The sequence below is a fragment of the Amblyomma maculatum genome, chromosome 1 (genome assembly GCF_055883805.1).
Source record: "Amblyomma maculatum isolate TAMU_Amacu chromosome 1, ASM5588380v1, whole genome shotgun sequence".
Classification (NCBI taxonomy): Eukaryota; Metazoa; Arthropoda; class Arachnida; order Ixodida; family Ixodidae; genus Amblyomma; species Amblyomma maculatum.
In genome coordinates, this window is record NC_139344.1 from 287891284 (window position 1) to 287908622 (window position 17339).

The 17339-nt window shown below is 48.7% G+C and overlaps 2 pseudogenes; both read right to left on the reverse strand.

Annotated features, from left to right (window-relative positions):
- Nucleotides 1–11950: 11950 nt before the first annotated feature.
- On the reverse strand, nucleotides 11951–12789 carry LOC146206768 (uncharacterized; annotated as a pseudogene).
- A 1783-nt stretch (nucleotides 12790–14572) lies between these two features.
- LOC146206769 (uncharacterized) lies at nucleotides 14573–16089 on the reverse strand (annotated as a pseudogene).
- Nucleotides 16090–17339: the final 1250 nt, after the last annotated feature.

The following is a 17339-nucleotide window of genomic DNA, read 5'->3' on the forward strand; positions in this document are numbered from 1 at the left end:
GGGACCACTTCTGGTGAAATGAGAAAACTCGCTTTACAAGTCCTACATCACACTGTTCACCTGTGCTGTAACAATAGCGGTGCACTTAGAGCTCGCGAAAGACATGTCCGCAGAGTCGTTTCTGATGACCCTCAGACGTTTCATCCCAGGACGAGGTGTACCTCGGGTCATTTACAGTGACAACGCGCTTTCCTTTAAGAAGGCCAGCAGAGATCTACTTTATCTATGGAGCTCTATCCGAAACCCAGAGGTTCTTGACTACGTCGCAAAAGCACGAATCGAATTGAAGTCCACAGTGGAGCGCGCTCATGGTGGGGTGGCTTTCATGAGCGCCTCGCCGGATCGGCCAAACTTGCGCTCAAGAAGGTGATCGTATCCAAGTTTCTGACCTTCGACGAGCTAACCGCACTACTGGCAGAAATTGAAGCCGTCTTAAATTCCCGACCTTTAACCTACGTCTACGACAAACCCGGAGAACCGGAACCCCTTTGCCCTTCCTTCTTCTTGACGGGAAGACACCTCACATCACTGCCTGGTGTGGGGAAATTCGAAGCAGAGGAGGTCAACGTATCAGTTCACGGACTATGGGTACGATGACAGCAGACTACAGAAGCCTTCTGGCGCAGACGGACAAGAGATTACCTCGAGGAACTGCGAAATGTGCAAAAGAAAAATGAACGCCAAGGAAAAACACTCAAGGAAGGGGACTTGATACTCCTTCGTGATGGCCGGCAGCCACGGCAACAATGGAAGATCGCAAGAATTGAGAAGCTTTTTCCGGGAAAAATGAGGTCGTGCCTGCTGAAGCTACCTGGAGGATCAACTCTCAAGCGACCAATCCAACTCTTGCACGCCCTGCAGATCACATAAACGAAGAAAAATGAGAAGTCTTTTTCGGGGGGGATGTGTTGCGAAACCGAAACCGAATCCAGACTTCCCAATGTCGATGGCCAAGCCAAGACTAGGAGGCTTCAAGAACAGAACCACGGAGCGACGCTTAGAGCGTCAGTCGTGTGCTGTAACCAAAAAAAAAAAAAAAACGGATGTCGTTTGTGCTCTGCTACAAAGTTGTCTGATTTAACGAATGCGACAATCCTTGGGGCGATTATTCAAACGTATTTAAAAACAACCTACCTCTGGATATGGTTTCTACTGTGAACAAGGCCCCCATGCGGCAGTCGAAAGGTCGACAGAAATCAGTGTTTTCGCTGCTTGTTCACTTGCTTCGTCCGAGCTGTCATCATCATCATTATCACTAACAGAATCGTCATTGTCATCACTAATATCATCCGCACGCTAGACAAAGAGAATTACAACCTGTTCCTTACGAACCCGTTTGCGCGCTCGGCTGGGCAGTGTGCATTGTCGGTGTCATACTTCCGTGGCGTAACCCATTATTTATTTATTTATTGAAACTTACTGGCTCCAAGGGCATTGTCGAAGAGGGATACTATATCAAGTAAGTGTCAGCGAAACAAAGGAAAACATCAAGGAGCGCAAAATCTCGAAACCTATCAGAATTCCTGCGAATTGCATGATTATGCTAGGTTAGTCGGAAGCATAGAAGATTGAAACGCATACAAAAATTAACATACATACAAACTGGTACACTAGCATGGCACCGAATATGTAGTTGGAATATTCTAGCGGTATTGGGTGAACACGTGCTGTTGAAATAAAGCAGGATAAATTAATGATTCCGTTTATTCGGGAAAGTCATTCCAGTGTGAAGTGGTGCTGCCGAGAAGTGCGGATGAATTGAAAGCTTCTGTGCGTTCGAAAGTGGGCGAACAATTAACATGATTGTTTGTGCTAAATTATGAAGTGCTTAGTGTTGGGGATCAAGGCCGATTAGTGTACATGTACTTGTGGAACAAGCACACAATTGAAATTGAGCGGCGACTTTCTTAATACGGTAGAAGGTTTTCTTTTTATTTCAGACACACCGAATGGCGGAGATAGTTCTCAGACATAAAACTGGACTATTTTCAAATTTGAAGTTTTATTACCAAATTCGTGCAACCAGACTTGCTGAACAGTGCACGTTGCACTAGGAGGCCCGAAATTAAAAACTGCCTGAGGCTCTGCTAACAATAAATACATACAAGGTCATACAAATTTCACCAAAGAGTGGTAAGATTAGAACTTTTTAAGCTTTTTAGCAGTAGCAAGCAAAATAGCCAACGTAATGAATAAAAATCACTTTATTAGTTAATTAGATGTTAACCAATATATTGTAAAACTTTTTTAATACGAGTTTGTAATCAATGAAAAGCACATCAAGATTTAATTTCTAGAGGCAAATTGTTCCCCAGCAATGTGGGGGTAAATTTAGTGGAAAATTTGCCATAGTTCGTTCTTAACCTTAGGAAGAAGAAAATCATAGCGTTGAGAAAAGCTGGTGCTATTTATACTATTTAGGTCACCAATCGAAAATGTTTCAGGCGGAATAGTACGGTTTATTATTCGGTTCATAATGGCCGAAACAACAAAAGGAAAAGTGTACGGAAAGAAAACAACGTTTAGCTTACAGTAAAATGGGGCTGAGGCTGCCCTAGTCTCACTGCTTGGATTTAAAGGCGCTGCATGGGATTTAAATGTATCTAATAAATTACCCCAGGAATACAAGCAGTTTGAGAGATGACTATACATATGAGCATAGTACAGTGATCAGATAACATAAGGTTGAAAATAGTGTCGCGTTTGGTAATTATATCTTACAATTATATCTTATAATTACGAAATCTTTTATAGCAAAGAATGAGTGTGTACATTAAATTTTATATTTTCTTTCGTCGTCGTTTACTTGGCTGACGTCGCAACAACCTGGTTCCTCAATCGAGGGTGATATCGGTAACTGGACGAAATTCACGGGCCAGCTAAAGAAATATTTAGCCACTCCTATTAGTCGCTCAGAACTGGCCAAGAAAAACTCACCCCTCGTCTCCAGTAGCCAGGCGAGTCATATACGTCGTACATCGAGGACGTTCTGATACTTGGCAGCCGTATCCTCCTGCTATGGCGGAGTCTGAGCGTGTTCGTCAGAGCGTCAGTACTGTCACTTTCCACGCCTTGCTGGCGCAGAATTCATCTTCTGCGTCTGGTATTACATGGACTCGACAACGTCTGGACGAGCTACTGTCGTGCTGCCTCATCCAAGGCCCCAGTGGTGGCGGGACCCTCATAGACGGGCACTTGCGTTCTCTCATATGTAACATGATCCGGGGGAGCTCCACGGCCAGTCCACCCCTGTCCCTGGATCTCCGACCCTCCTGCTATCTAACGCGGATTTGCATATCATCAAAGATGAACTGACCGCTTTCAACTGCATCATGGCACCAGCTACGTCTCTCATTGCCTCTCGGTCACCCACCTATGCCGAGATTGCTTCACGCCCACTCGCCTTGGCTCATCAGACTTGTCCAGCACACATTTGCGGTAATGTCGCTGCCATGGCGCCATATCCTTCAGTGCTCCATCATGTTCCAACCTGGTGCCCATCCCGCCCTGTGTGCTACTATTGTGGGATACGTGGCCACATTTCTCGTGTTTTTCGCCGCCTCCAGCAAGATGAGCAACGGGGTTGTGCCCCTTTAGAGCGTGCCCGCATGCACCAAACAAGATTCTACTGCGTCCTACTCGGACGTTCCTCGGCGTTCTTCCGTGCCTCCGGACTCCCCCGATGTTTCTCGGCCCTCGGGTACTTCTCAACGCCGATCCCCTCTGCCTGTTTGCAGCACGAAACTGCTTCGTACTGCCTCCAACCCTTCGCACCTAGAGCGGAAAATTAACCAAAATAGTTTTTAGAAGAAAAGCTGCTTCGAGTACGAACTCTAAAATTCTTCGCGTGCGACAGTCGAATATGCTAATAGCAATTATTGAAGCACTGTGCGTTGAGAACCTCATCAACACGGGCACCGTTTATTCTGTCATACATTTCACCCTGTATTTCGCCTGCGCAAAGTTATTACTCCATACATCGGTCTCCCACTTCGTGGAGCCAATCGCACTCTTATCAAACAAACCCTCCAATGTACATCACGCGTTCTCGTCGATAACCAGCGACATCATATCAAATTTGCTGTTCTCCCCACGTGCGTTCATCACCTAATCCTGTGCTGGGATTTCTTGTCACCGGCATCCGTCTTCATAACTTGCCGCGAGCGCCTCATCCATCTTGCGGACCCCGCTATATTACCCACTTCTGGCTGTTCACCTCCACGTGTATTCACAGCAGTAGATTTTGTCCTGTCCCCTGGACGCGAGCAGCTGATCAATGTCGCATTGGACTATGTCTCGACGTCGTCGCCTTAGTTATACCCGCTCCACGGTAGACCTCCGACGGCTTAGCTCTTGCCTCATGCATCACTTGCTTCACCCGCGGTTGCGCGGTAGTTGCGGCCCTGAATACAGCTGGCCAGCCAATTTTACTGACCAGAAGCACCATTGTTGGCTTTATTTTGAAGCGAAAGGCTTCACTATGAGGGTCAGAGCCGAGCTTCGCGTGAGCCGGTGCACAGATTTGCTAGTTCTGCGCACGCGCGAAACCGAGTGGCGTATGCTGCAACCGAGTGACGTCACAGCCAAGGCCAGCTGCGTAGCTACCTCGCCAAGCTCTGCCGGCATTACCTAGCAACGCTTAAGAGGTGTACGACTCCTCCTCTATAAAAAGAAATCGGTCTCCATCCGGGAATCGAACCTCCATCCTTTGGATACCCAGCTGAGCGCTCAACCGCTGTGCCACACCACGGGATTTTTTTTTTCTGACATGGTATTTATTATACGTGGTTACGTACAGAAAGGGTTATGTACACAGACTATTTACAAAGCACTGAGCCGTTGCTGAGCTGCACAACAGAAAACACAACTAAAAGCCAGGCGAAGATAAATACCGTGTCACCAGCGGAAGTGCCACGCCCCGGGTCGTGAAACGCTCTTCATAATTCCGCTTGTCTACCGTGAGGATGATAGCGGAAATCCGCGAGTGATAGATACTGCGATTGGCGCGCAATTTGAAAGTTCCAAAGACTAAAATAGTTAAGTCACTCAATTAGGGTGACGTCACCCTTCTGCCGTCAGCTATGAGGACCAAGCGGGAACGAGTGCGCTCCGATGCCGCCTGGCGGCGCTTCTTGCCTTCCGCGAGTGACAGATGCTGCGCTTTCCTTTCCTGTAAACGAATTATAGAACGCCGGTGAACTTACACGAGCTCGACATGGAAGCCAAGGAGAGTTTAACTGCTGGCGAACGGTGCCGAATACTGGAGAAATTAACTTCTTCTGACCCCGAGGTAGTCACTGCTTTTCGCTACGTTTATCGAGGCATAGCAGAGTTAAGCCATCTATAAGTTTTTTGACGACGATCCTGTCCCCCTAAACATAATTTCCTGCGCGCCACCACCTGCTGCCAAGCCACATGTTCAGACTTTCTCCTTTGTGCTCCCAGCACCATCAGTCCTGACTTCTCATCCGAGCAGTCAAAAGCTCGGGCCTCGACGTCCTCTTGTGGCACCTAGAATTTTTGATGTGTGCACCTCAGCTTTAAGGAAGACCTCTGTCACCTTTCACCACATAGAGACGGACGGCTCTGCTATTGTTCAATGACGGCCGTATCGCGTTTCGGCATCAGAACGAAAAGTCACTGAAGCGCAAGTTGCCGACATGCTTGCTCTAAATGTCATCCAGCCGTCAACGAGCTCTTGGCGCTGGCCTGTGGTTCTACTCCATAAACACGATCGCTCAGTTCGTTTCTGCGTGGACTACCGGGCCCCTAACAAGATCACCCACAAGGATGCTTACCCTTGGCCTCGCATTGACGACGCATTGTACTGTTTCCAAGGCGCTGAGTGCTTCTCCAGGCTCGACCTTCGCTCGGGATATTGGCAAATACCCATGCATTATTCAGACAAGGACAAAACCGCTTTTTCTACCCCCGATGGTCTATACGATCTATGCTCCCGCCAATTTTGAGCGCATGATTGACACCGTGCTTCGCGGAATGAAATTGAAGACATGCCAGTGTTATTTCGACAACATATCGTCTTCTCGTCGAAATTCACCCTGCACTTACAACATCTCACCGAAGTCGTCACGTCCCTTGCCCAGACTAGGCTTCAGCTCAATGCTAAGAAATGCCATTTTGACAGTAAAACCATTCAATTCCTCGTCCATTTCGTCGGTAAGGCGGGAATCCAGCCTGAGCCCGACAAAAGGGCCGCTGCCGTTAATTTTCCTCGTCTCCAACGTCAGAAAGATCTTCGCAACTTCCTTGACTTGGCATCCTTCTTCCACCGTTTTATCGGAACTTTGCCTTAATTGCGGCTCCATTAAAAAAACTCATGACTTCCCAAGCACTTTACGCCTGGTCCGCTCAATGCGAAAGAGGCCTTTCAAGCTCTCAAGCAGGCCCTCACTTCCACTCCTGTGTTTCGCCATTTTGATGCGGATGCGCTCATCATACTTCACACTGGCGCCAGTGGCCACGGCACCCGCGGGGTTCTTTTGCAACTTAACGCCGTATCTGAAAAGCAAGCCATCGCATACGCCAGCGGCAAGCTTGCTGCCTCTGAGCTTAACTAAACTATTACGGAGCAAGTGTGTCTTACCGTTGTTTGGTCAATTCAAAAATTTAAACCTCATTTGTATGGCCTCCACTTCACCTTTGTAACAGATCATCACGCGCTCTGTTGGCTGTCATCACTGAAACATTTATCGGGTCATCTGGGTCGCTGGGTGCTATGTATTCAAAAGTACACCTTCCCGGTCATCTATAAATCGGGCCGATAACACCTCGAAGCTGACGTCCTATCTCACTGCCCATTGCATCCTGCTTCCACGATTCCACCTACGGCTTCCTCTCCCTCCGCCCATGCGAGTCAGCCCTCTGCTGTCCATCTGAATGTTGTACCCACCGCTATGGCTTCACTTTAGATCAACGCTGATTTCCCGTCCCTGCGTCTGGCTGACCCCTAATGCCGCACAATCATTGCTCGTCTCCATGGCGAACCAGCGGTTCCAGTCACTTGCGCCGCTTCTGATTTCAACATGGAACACTCTACCGCGACGTTTATCACCCTCTGTGTCAACGCTGGGTACTCGTGTACCTCACTCCCTTCGTCTCAGAATTTTCGAGGCTTACCACGACGACGTCACTGCTGGTCATTTAAGCCACTATAAAACTTACGACGTTATCAAGAACCGCTACTTCTGGCTGGGACGTTCTTCCAACGTCGCCAAATACATTTCATCCTGTTCATCTTGCCAGCATCGCAAGCGTTCAACATCTCTTCCTGCTGCCCTCCAGCAATCTCTACCTAGTACATCTGTCTCTTTTAACACGGTCGCCATTGACTTGTTTGGCCCTCTTCCTCTCACGTCAGACGGCAACCACTGGGTTGTCACTGGAGGAACTGTCCAGGTCCAGGGACAACTTCTGCCGTGAAGAATATCTGCGGCACAATAGTGCACCGCAGGCAGATGTCGCCGCCCTTTCCACTCCGTGGGTACAACCTAGAGGCACTTCGGATATGGACGGTCGTAACAACTCTGCCCAAAGTTATGTCCATCAGCCGACGGGAAGGAGGTCCGCCTACCTTAGAGATGTGGTTCGTCAGCAGCGAGAGCCTGGCTACAACCAACAACACGACTTTATTAGTCAGGATTCTTATGCTGATCGCTGGCGCCCTCAACCTGTGTGTTACAGGTGTGGCATTGCAGGGCACCTCACTAGATATTGCCGCCGCCGCGTCCCTGCTCAAGACTACCGACCCCCGGCGAACTTTCACGGACGACTGCACACCGAACAGCAGCAATCACCGACTATGTCCACTTGGGACTCATACCATTCGACTTATTTGCGGAGTTCATCACCTGCATCTGATCGCAGTGTGACGCCACCACCCCAGCGCCAGCGGCGGTCACCTTCCCTGCGACGTCGTTTTTCCCTCCGCCTCCGGGAAACTAGGAGGCGCGGCCGATGGAGGTGAGGCCACCGGTGAGTCGATGACGTCCATATCTCTACCCGTGTTTATGCTAAAAAACAAATTGGAAGTGTTTATTGATTGTGTGAGAACAATGACTCTTGTGGGCACTAGAGCTACAGTATCTGTTATGAGTTTGAGTTTTAAAAACTGTTTAGGTAGGAAAGTAATGTTTAGTGGTGACCGTGCAGTGTTATTCCGTGGTGTCGGTGGTGATTCTCGGGACTGATGTTCTGCAAGAGTGTGGCGCAACTTTAGACTGTCGTACGGGAGAGATTAATTTGCATTCTTCACTATTTTCGGCTCTTGTGGATGATTCAGCACCTGAGTTTGGAGAATTTGTGGTGGAAGAAGACACAATTGTAGCAGCTTTATCAGCATCATTCGTGCGAGTTTTCTCTATTCGCAATCTACGAGAATCATTTGAAGCTGTAGTAGAACCAACACTCACCTGCTTTAAGATGAATTCCCCGTGCTTCGTTGCGTCTTTCCCGTGACTAGAGGCCGCACTGAGCAGTGGACAGTCAACCACTCTGAAGAGCCAGCTGTGTTGTCTCGAGGCCTAAAACTCGCCCGTTTCGAGAAAGACGTCTCAGCTTCTGTGGCGGCGTTACACAGCTGTCACAGAGCAGCACGTGCCACCAGTTATGGAGACCGAAGTTCAGGCAATGATTAACAAGTCTCTTTCAACATCTGATCGTCGCATACTAAAGAAGCACGTGACAGTGTTCGATTTTGCCGAGGACGACTCAACACCGCTGCTTACCAGTCGTATTCATCAAGGTATCAACACTGGTTCCGCACCTCCAATACGCCAGAAGTCCTATCGAGTCTCAGCAGCTGAACATAAGGTAATCGAAGATCAAGTTCAAGAGATGCTAAAGCGCGGAAATATTCGAAAATCTTCTAGTCCTTGGGTAGCTCCAGTCATCCTTGTTATAAAGAAAGATGGGACATGGAGCTTTTGTGTTGACTACCGTCGCCCAAATAGAGTAACGAAGAAAGATATCTACCCACTTCCACGTATAGATGACGCAATAGACTGTCTGCATTCAGCTTCATACTTTTCTACTATTGAATGGTCTATGAATTCAATGTTATGCCTCTTGGATTATGTAATGCGCCCGCCGCATTCGAGCGGTTCATGAATACAATCCTGCGTGGGCTAAAGTGGCAAATGTGTTTATGTTATTTGGACGACGTTGTAATTTTTGGCAGAACATTTAGTGAGCACAATAGTCGTCTGGATATCGTGCTTGATTCCATGGAACGAGCTGGACTTCTACTGAATTCGAAGAAGTGTCATTTTGGGGATCGTAAAACAATTGTTCTCGGTCACTTAGTTGACAAAGAAAGTGTTCGACCAGATCCAAAGAAAATTGAAATTTTCAAAAGTTTTAAGGTGCTCGTACTTTCGACACTTTATACCAACGTTTGCTGATATCGCTTACCCACTCACGTGTCTGCTGCATAAAGATGCACCATTCAATTGGACCAGCGAATGTGACGCAGCTTTCCGTCATCTCAAATCTCTTTTGACCGCGGGCCCCATCCTACGCCACTTCTCCCCATCAGCTCCAATTGAAGTACACACTGACGCAAGTGGTATCGGTATCGGCGCTGTTCTTATACAACGCCACGGCCGTGATCAGCACGTCATAGCATATGCCAGCCGCTCGTTAAGTAAGTGCGAAAGAAATTACACGGTTAATGAGCAAGAATGTCTCGCCGTTGTTTTCGCTATACAGCGCTTCCGCTCCTATCTGTACGGGAATGCTTTCACCATCATGACCGACCACCATTCACTTTGCTGGCTTGTTACTCTTCGTGACCCCTGTAGGCGGCTCGCTCGATGGGCTTTACGCGCCTACACTGAAAGTTTAATTTTACTGTGGTGCATAAAAGCGGCCATAAACCCTCCGATGCCGACTGTCTTTCGCGTTTGCCGCTTCAAACGACTGATGAAGACGCAGGCAACTTCGATGAATATTTGGCTCCACTTTCGCAAACCTTCCTCGATCTTCAAGTTTTCCGAACCGAGAAACGCAAATACAAAACATTAACCTCTGTGTTTGATTCTGCCAACGATCCTATGAAGAACACATTTAGCATTCGCGAAGGCGTGCTTTATAAAAAAAAAACTTCGCCTCTGGGGGAGCACGCATGCTTGTTCTCGTTCCGGAAAGCCTACGCATCATATTTTTAGAAATGATGCATGATGACGTCACGTCTGGTCACTTAGGAGTGGCCTGTACACTCCACCGCACACAGCAGCGGTTTTACTGGCCGAAGATGCGTTCAACGATGTAGCGATATGTAGACAGCTGTGTGCAATGCCAGCGTTTTAAGCTGCCGACTTCTAGTCCACCGGGCAAACTGCGCCCAGTCACACCTTCAACAGCCCCATTTGAGCAAGTTGGCATTGACCTTCTTGGACCTTTCCCATGGTCCTCTCAAGGAAACAGATGGATTCTTGTGTGCGTGGATTATTTAACCCGCTATTGTGAGACAGCCGCGATACCATCCGCTACTGCGTCTGAAGTATCTCATTTCTTACTTCGATTCGTCATTCTTCGGCACGGCCCTCCTGCAGTCATCATTAGTGACCTTGGACGGCAATTCACAGCGGACACTGTCGAAAAACTTCCTCGCCTCAGCGCCTGCAGTCTTCGCCATTGCACACCATATCATCCCCAAATGAATGGTGTGCTAGAACGCACTAATCGGACGCTTACCACCATGTTGGCTATGTACGTCGCTGCAGATCATAAGGACTGGGATGACGAACTACCTTTCATTACTCATGCATGCAACACAGTGCAACATGAGACAACAGGCTACAGCCCCTTCTACCTTCTCTGTGCTCGCTCGCCTCGCAGTGGCCTCGACACCATACTGCCATTTTTCATACATGAAGAACCTTCTCTTGTTACCACGCTCTGCAGAGCTGAAGAAGCTCGCCAGCTTGCCTGCGTTCGAATTTTATCTATCCAAGAGCGTTCTAAGAATCGCTTCGACGCGCGACACCGACAAGTTTCTTATGTTCCTGGTGGCATTGTGTGGCTGTGGACACCTCTACGTAAGCGTGGACTTTGCCAGAAACTGCTGTCACACTACGCTGAACCGTTTGTTGTGTTAGAGTGCATCAGTGACGAGCTACGTTATAGCACGCCTAACTGCAAGTGGTCGACGATCACGCCAGTCTCCGGCGGTGCATGTCGCCCACCTCAAGCGGTTTCATTCCAGATGATCTATTTAACTCGCCCGACGGGCTTCGTCTGCGAGGAGGGGAATGTCACGCACCATAGCGCATAGACGAAAGAAGTTGAACGGTCGGACGATCGGTAGAGGAAGAAGAAGAATGAGGGTCAGAATGACGTTTGTAGTCGCGGTCCGGCTTCCATTAATCCCTCTGTAAATAAACCCCCCGGTACGTACTAACACGTAACAATATGAATATATCTGGTCTTGTTTTGGAAGCAAGCTGTGAATGGTATCAAAATTACTGATAAATACGGTGCCGACACATTTGTTGCTGCAAATTATGCATATCGGCCAGCTTGATTTCCGAGCTAGCTGCCGCAAGGCATGACCGTATGTTTTTCTCTGTAAGAAATGTAGGTCTTGTCATCTATGCGTATGTTGCCAATAATCTGAACTTGCTATCGGAGCTTCAGCGTATTGCCTTATATTTTGTCTCGTGGGCCGGGAGCAACAGCAAAATTCTAGCTGGTGAAAATGCCTGAATTGTTTAAATTTGTGAGCAGTAACTGTTCACGCAAGCAGCATCTTTATATAGCAAGCACTCATGTGACAAGTGACGTCAAGGACAGACAATGTTTCAGGCATCTGATAACGCAGACACATGACACGCACATCAGCAGATATCCCTTTTTATCTGAAAAGATGCACCGGCATTTGCAACAAAACTTAGCACTACCGCCAACAAAGGATGAACACTTTTTAATGGAAGCAACCAATGCTCAAAACAAAATAACAGTCAGTTACTGAACCCATATCGGCCTGGTGGTAGGACATGACGGCCGAATGGCATTCTATATCCAGGAAGGTCAGTTCGTGACAAGAGAGTATTAGATGGATCGGCAGGTGCCTTCGGTTTAGATGGATTAGTTTCCCGTTCCATTTCTACCAGACTATTAAATGCCTGCGGAAACTCATAGCTACCTCCTTCTTCCTCGCAGTCATTCTGCTGGGAAACAAAGTGAACCAGGAATTTCCTGTTTCTTTCTAGAACTATACCGTAGAAGTTCTAACTACATACGACCTCGGACGTTTTTCAAGACGTAAGACTCGCACTTTCACTTTGCAGTCTGTCACCCATACTTCCGCTCCTGGTTTGAGGACTGACAGCGGAAGAGCCCTATAACGACTATTGAAGTACCTACGCTGCGGCTGTCGGGTGGTTACATCGCGATCTCTGAACGTTTTCAGGCTCACCCTCTGGGGCAGAAGGCTCTTGGGAGGGGCAGGGACAGTTGTGCGTAGCCGCCTGCCCATCAGAAGCTGTGCAGGGCTTTTTCCCAGTGGCCCTGGGGTGTCCCTGTACGCTAGCAGCGAAAGATAGGGATCCTTAGCTTTTGTAATCAGCCGTTTATTTGTTTGGACCATCCTTTCTTCTTCCCCGTCTGCCTGGGGTATCTGGGGCTCGTCGTCACAGTGCTGAAGCCATAGTCGTGAGCAAACGACTGAAATTCCTGAGATACAAATTGTGTTCCATTATCCGACATGACAACCTCTGTTATGCCATATCTTGCAAAGAAACTTTTGCGGTGCATAATGACAGTGACACGTTTTGTCGAAGATAGCAAGGCTACCTCTGGGTATCTAGAAAAATAATCTATGACCTCCAAATACCATTTCCCCTTAATGTGGCAGAAATAAACGCCTAGCTTTTGCCAAGGCCGCTGTGGAGTGGTTGTCGGAATCATTGGTTCCGACTTTTGTTGCCTGTGCTCCACGCACACTGGGCAATCAGTCAACAAAGCTCTCAGCTGGCAACTCAACCCAGGCCACCATACGGACTCGTTGGCTCGAGCTCTGCATTTCTCAATTCCTTGGTGACTCTCGTGCAAGCGCATCAAGACCTCTGCGCGTAATTTTTGTGGGATAACCAGCCACACACCTTTGAATAGCACGCCTTCAGCGACTGTCAGCGTTGCGCTTTTTTGCCAGTATGGACGCAAGACCATCGACAGCGATGAGAACTTGAGCCAGCCTTCCAGACTGAATTTTACAAGAGCTTGACAGACTTCATCGGCTGCTTGTTCAGCTTTGACTCGCTCAAAAAGGCTAGCCCCGACGACATTTGTCAAACAGCCCGAAATGAATTTGACGACTTCGCCAATACTGAGCGCATGAGCATCAGTTTCGTTTCCCTGAATCGGGGCTCTATACAATACATCTGCAGTAATGAGGCTCTTACCCGGGACATGCACAACCGCAAAGCTGAACCGCATAAGCCTCATGCGAAAGTGCTGAATACGAGGGGGCAAAACATCTAAAGGTGATTTTCCCAACAACGTTACAAGTGGTGTGTGGTCGGTTTCAAACAAAATTTCAAGACCTTTGATGTACCCTTTGAATCGTTCTGCCGCCCAAGTCATTGCCAACGCTTCCTTCTCAATCTGAGAGTATCTGGTTTCAGCAGGCGTCAACGAGCGTGACGCAAATGCAACAGCTTTTTTTTTCACTGCTTGGTTGAACTTGTATCAATACGGCCCCCAAACCGAATGGTGACACGTCAGCGGAAATAATCGTAGGGTACTTTACATTATAGTTAGCCATGACGCGCGTCGAAGAGATAACGTCTTTGACTTACGACAGCGCTTGCTCTTAGGCTGGTCCCCACGTCCATTCGGAAACCTTCAAAAGCAAGTGACGTAAAGGCGCCGTTTTCGAAGCCAAATCTGGTATGAATCTTCCCAGATGATTAGCCATATCGAGCAGCCATCGAACGTCAGGCCCGTTAGCTGGCGTCGCCAGTTCTTTGATAGCACGAACTTTTTCAGGATCTGGCTTGATACCATCCTTACTAAGCACACAGCCAAGACATTTTATCTCAGTTACCCCAAAGGAACACTTTTCTTTGTTCAGTGTAACACCGGCACTAGCGAGACGATCTAAAGTTAGACGCAGGCGCTCGTCAAGTTGAGCCTTGTCGTTGCCAAAAATGAGCACATCATCCATCAGGTTTATCACGCCTTTGATTCCTTCAAGTATCTGCGACATTTTCTTCTGAAAGATCTCGGTTGCTGACGTTATTCCAAACGGCAGTCTTTGAAAATAGTATCGCCAATGAACGTAGTTAACAACTGACTTTCGGGCGACAACTTAATCTGAAAGAAGCCAGAGTTGGCGCCCAACTTCGAAAACCCAGAGGCACCACCTAAAAGACCGAGGCTATCATCCACTGTCGGCATGACATAGAGCTCGCGAAGTACACTTTTAATTGCGTGAAGTCAACGCAAATACGAACCGCTCCAGATGGTTTGAGTACTGGCACAATTCTTGCACACCATTCTGTTGGTTCATCTACTTTGCAGATCGTACCATCTCGCTCCATACGCTCGGGCTCCTGCTTAACTCGGTCATGCAAGGGTAAGGCGATGCGACACGCAACATAAATTGCAAAAGGTATCGAGTTCGGCTTTAGTATAATGTTGTATTCTCCTTTTATCGCTCCTAGACGACTGAAAAGCTGCGGGTAGGAAGCTTCGGCGGCTGTTGCGCTACTGACTGAGTCCGCAAATTTAATAAATTCCAAAGCCTCAAGCGCTGGGAGACCCAAAAGTACGGAGCGTAATGGTGAGACCACATACACGATTTGCTGGACAGTACTTTGTTTTCACTGGATAGTGGCATGAAACTTTCCCAAAACATTCAGTGGCTCATTCGACGGGCCTGTTAGGATTAGGTCGCACTTTTCTAGCCTGGTAGGTGAACCGGGAAATGTTGAGGGCACAACAGAAACTTCGGCACCGGAATCTACTTTAGCGAACACCGGAGTGCCGTTAATGACGGCCTGTACATACTGAGAATTGGAGTACTCCCCATTCCCCGCGCCAACGAAGTACACCCCCTTGTCCATATGGAGAGATGAAAGTTTTACCTTCTTTCCATCACGTGCAGCCTTTTTCCGACATACAGCTGCGAAGTGTCCGGAACAACCGCAGCAGTTGTATTTCGCTGCTTTTGCCGGGCACGAGGCTCTGAGGTGCGCTCCTTGAACGCAGTTGGGGCACGACCCGGGGGTGCCTGGTTAGTAGGACTGGATTCTGGGGCGCTGACCTTGTATTCCAGGTGAGCAGTTCTTTGACGAGCTGCCCGAGTGCGGTCCTTGAATACTTTCTGGGCTGCCCTTGCTTGCTGACCGCGTCAAGATTGCCAGTCGCCGTCGGTTTCTCGCAGTTGCTGCTGCTGTCGTTAAACGGTCTCCTTTAAACGCGCTTTTGCCAAAGCTCTGGCGAGAGTCAAATTCGCATCCATTTGAAGCACCTCAAAGACCTTAGCATCCCTGAGGTGGACCACGAACCTGCCGCGAATCATGCGTTCTTTTTCCTTGTAGTCGCACCGGTCCGCCAGCGTGTGCAACGCGGTAACGAATTGGTCGACTGACTCTCCAGGTTCTTGAGTGGGACGATGAAAGCACGTGCTCTCATAAACAAGGTTCCTTGCGGCGACGAAGTGCTTGTCGAACTTCTTTTTGACGACTTCGTATTGCTTCTGTTCTTCTTCGGGTAATGCAAAAGTAGAGAAAATTTCTCTTGCTTGCCTGCCCATCGTATAAAGTAGAGTCCGGACCTGCGTTTCTTCACTCCGCTCATTTAGGCCCGAGGCGAAGCGGTAGTCATCAAAGAGTTGGATCCAAGAAGGCTATTCGGACGTCCGGTCGAAGTCAAACCTTGGCGGAGCTGGAACCGCGAACATGCCGTGGAAGGGCTTGACTGCGTTGTCCTCTGACATGGCGCCCGTTGACGAAGTTAAGGCAACGCCCCTCAAAAGCCAGAGGATCCCATTTCTGACACCATGCGGCGTTTGGGCCCTTGGTGGACGCCGAGCGCGGCCAGGAAGCAGGCAGGAAGGCACTGAGACGGGCCCCGATTCCGGCACGATAACAACAATCCTTTATTTCACGCAAGCAGCATCTTTATATAGCAAGCACTCATGTGATAAGTGACGTCATGGACAGACAATGTTTCAGGCATCCGATAACGCAGACACATGACACGCGTAACAAGCGCTATCAGCACAATTGTCTTGGGCATTTGTTCTTTAACGCCCCTCTGCGAGCCCAGTATATCCACCTGCCCTTCATCAAGTCCGTTCTTTTCTTTAAGAATATAAAGAATATATAAGTGTACCGGAACGTGTGCTCTAATCCGGACCCGAATTTTGTTCAATATCACCACGCATAGACTAAACCAAGTGAAGAAGCGCGAAATCGGGACAGCAGCCATAGATAACTCCCTTCGCGTCGCACAATTCTATTGGGTACGACGCTGGTACTTCAGCTGCTTTCAAATTAAATGAAAAAGCGGCTCGCTACTGGAGGCGCCTTCTGATATAAGTAGGACCTTAGAGTGAATGTTACAGGCCTATGAAAATCAAACGAATGATACCACTCAAAGTTGTGTTACCTCGAGATACTTGCTTTATTAAATTGTGGTGAAACCGACATACACCACAATTAGGCTACGACGCTGCTAGCGGAGCGTAGCCAACCGGAGCGTAGCCAACCGTAGCCGACCGAAGTCAATCGGCTGCTCGAAATGGGGCCGGCACATAAAAGTAAATAAACCAGTTGACACCGAGACTTCAATCCTTCAGCCTCGTCTCTGCGTTCCTCGCGCGTGCCAACAGTTGGTTACCCGGACGTGATCGGCATGGAGCAGCAAAGCTACGTCGCCAGTATCACAGTAGCCGTACTGGACGCCAAACTTTCTTCATTTTGGACCGGCGACCCAGAACTATGGTTCGTGTGAATCGAGTCCCAGTTCGCTGCACGCCGCATCACTGCCAACAGCATGAAATACCACCCCTTGGTGAGCGGCCTCGCGCCTGCGACAGCCAGCGACATGCGGGACCTCGCTCTTGCGCCACTCGCGGATAATGCTTCAAACCGTTAAAGAGACGCTGATGCGTCGTCTTGCGCCTTCAGAGTCGGAGCGTCTCCAGCAGCTACTGCGGGAGGCTGAAATGGGTGACCGCAGGCCTAGCCAACTGTTGCGCTACATGCAACAACTGGCCAGTAGCACGGCAAGCGTTGACTGCCCCATAGTACGGGAGCTATTTCTGCAAATACTCCCAGCCAACGCGTGAATAGGCCTCATGGCGTCCAGTG